This window comes from Pimephales promelas, chromosome 12 (assembly GCF_988280905.1).
Source record: "Pimephales promelas chromosome 12, fPimPro1.hap1.1, whole genome shotgun sequence".
NCBI classification, from domain to species: domain Eukaryota; kingdom Metazoa; phylum Chordata; class Actinopteri; order Cypriniformes; family Leuciscidae; genus Pimephales; species Pimephales promelas.
The window spans coordinates 28,459,066-28,460,529 of NC_142780.1; positions in this window are offsets into that span (position 1 = coordinate 28,459,066).

Consider the following 1,464-nt stretch of genomic DNA (forward strand, 5'->3'; position numbering starts at 1 on the left):
ACGATGGATGCCTTCAACGCGATCGACGCTCTCACTTGATGCGGTTCCTTTATGCCGGCATTTTTTTTGGGGTGGAAAAGATCTGGCTGGTTCTCACGATTATGTGTAGACTAGCCTACTTGTTTAATGTGTTATTATTTAATAACGAAATAAATGTAATTTATGCCTAAATAAATTGTTCTAAACGACACTTTTACAATACCTACATAATAGAAGATTAAACATTAACAAGTCTCTCCATTTTTTTCATCTTGCAAAAAAAATGCTAATCTGAAATTAAACGTCCCTCCTGGTTTAATTTAAAGCTCAATTTAGTCCTGGAGTAGCTGTCATCTCCAGGAATTCATCTTATCTAGGACTATTTAAAGCCATGACACAGAAAGCAGATTTATGTTTATGTTTATGTCTAGTTTAAAGGGCCATTTTAGGACTATAGGCTTAATCTCTGTCCGGGAAACTGCCGCATAATGTTTACTTTATTTAAACACCATTATGCTTTCACTTTAGATTAGGGTTCTTTTAACTACGACTTTTGTCTCAACTAATTACTGATGATTAATAGTCCATAAGGTAGTTATTATATTCAGGTATTAATAAGGGACATAGAATAAGGTCATGGAGAAGGCATTATGTACTTTACAAGTATAGGCTAATACACAGCAGCCAATATCCTTATAAGCAAATAGTTCATATGAGAATTGGACCAAACTAAAGTACCTTATGTTATTTATTTAAAAATCCAAAAGTCAATGCCCCCACAGAAATATATGAAGACATCTTCAAACAGTCAAGTTTAGAGCTAACCACCAATCATAATTTGCACAATTTATGTACAACAGAAGTCAATGACAAGTATATATGCATGGCATGACTTCATTTAGATAGCTAGTAAACGTGCATGCACATGTATCTCTGTGGCCCACGGTGACTTTGCCTCTAGAAACAGTTGCTGCCCTGTAATCATTATACCATAGCACTTGTTATAGTGGACAACATAAGTGATCATTAGCTATGTCAGGATTCAAGTTTAAGCCTTACCAAGTTACAATACAGCTGTCTCTGACAGTGATTTAAACTGTTGGCCTACTACATAGCCTACGCCTTATCTTGCCTGATTGCCACAGTGATCCTTTAGATTATTTTAATGTTTTTTTCTTCTTCTAGAAGCAGCTAATGAAAGTCATCAGAACAATGTGGCGTCTTATATTTATTTCAAACTTGAGGCTTGTTTGTTGGATGGAGAGAAACAGGTCTGGACATGCACAAAAGTGCACAGCGTACCACAGCAGATACTGAGATAGAGCACAAGAAAAGAGAGAAAGAGGTCCACTTAGAATCAAAAACAATCCTGCGAGCACACATGATGCCGATGGGGTTGCAGTCAGACCAACATTGTCCAGCACGTGGAACATTTAAAGCTGGGGCTGCCAAGATCTGAGAATGATTGATTATTGTTGGTGAATG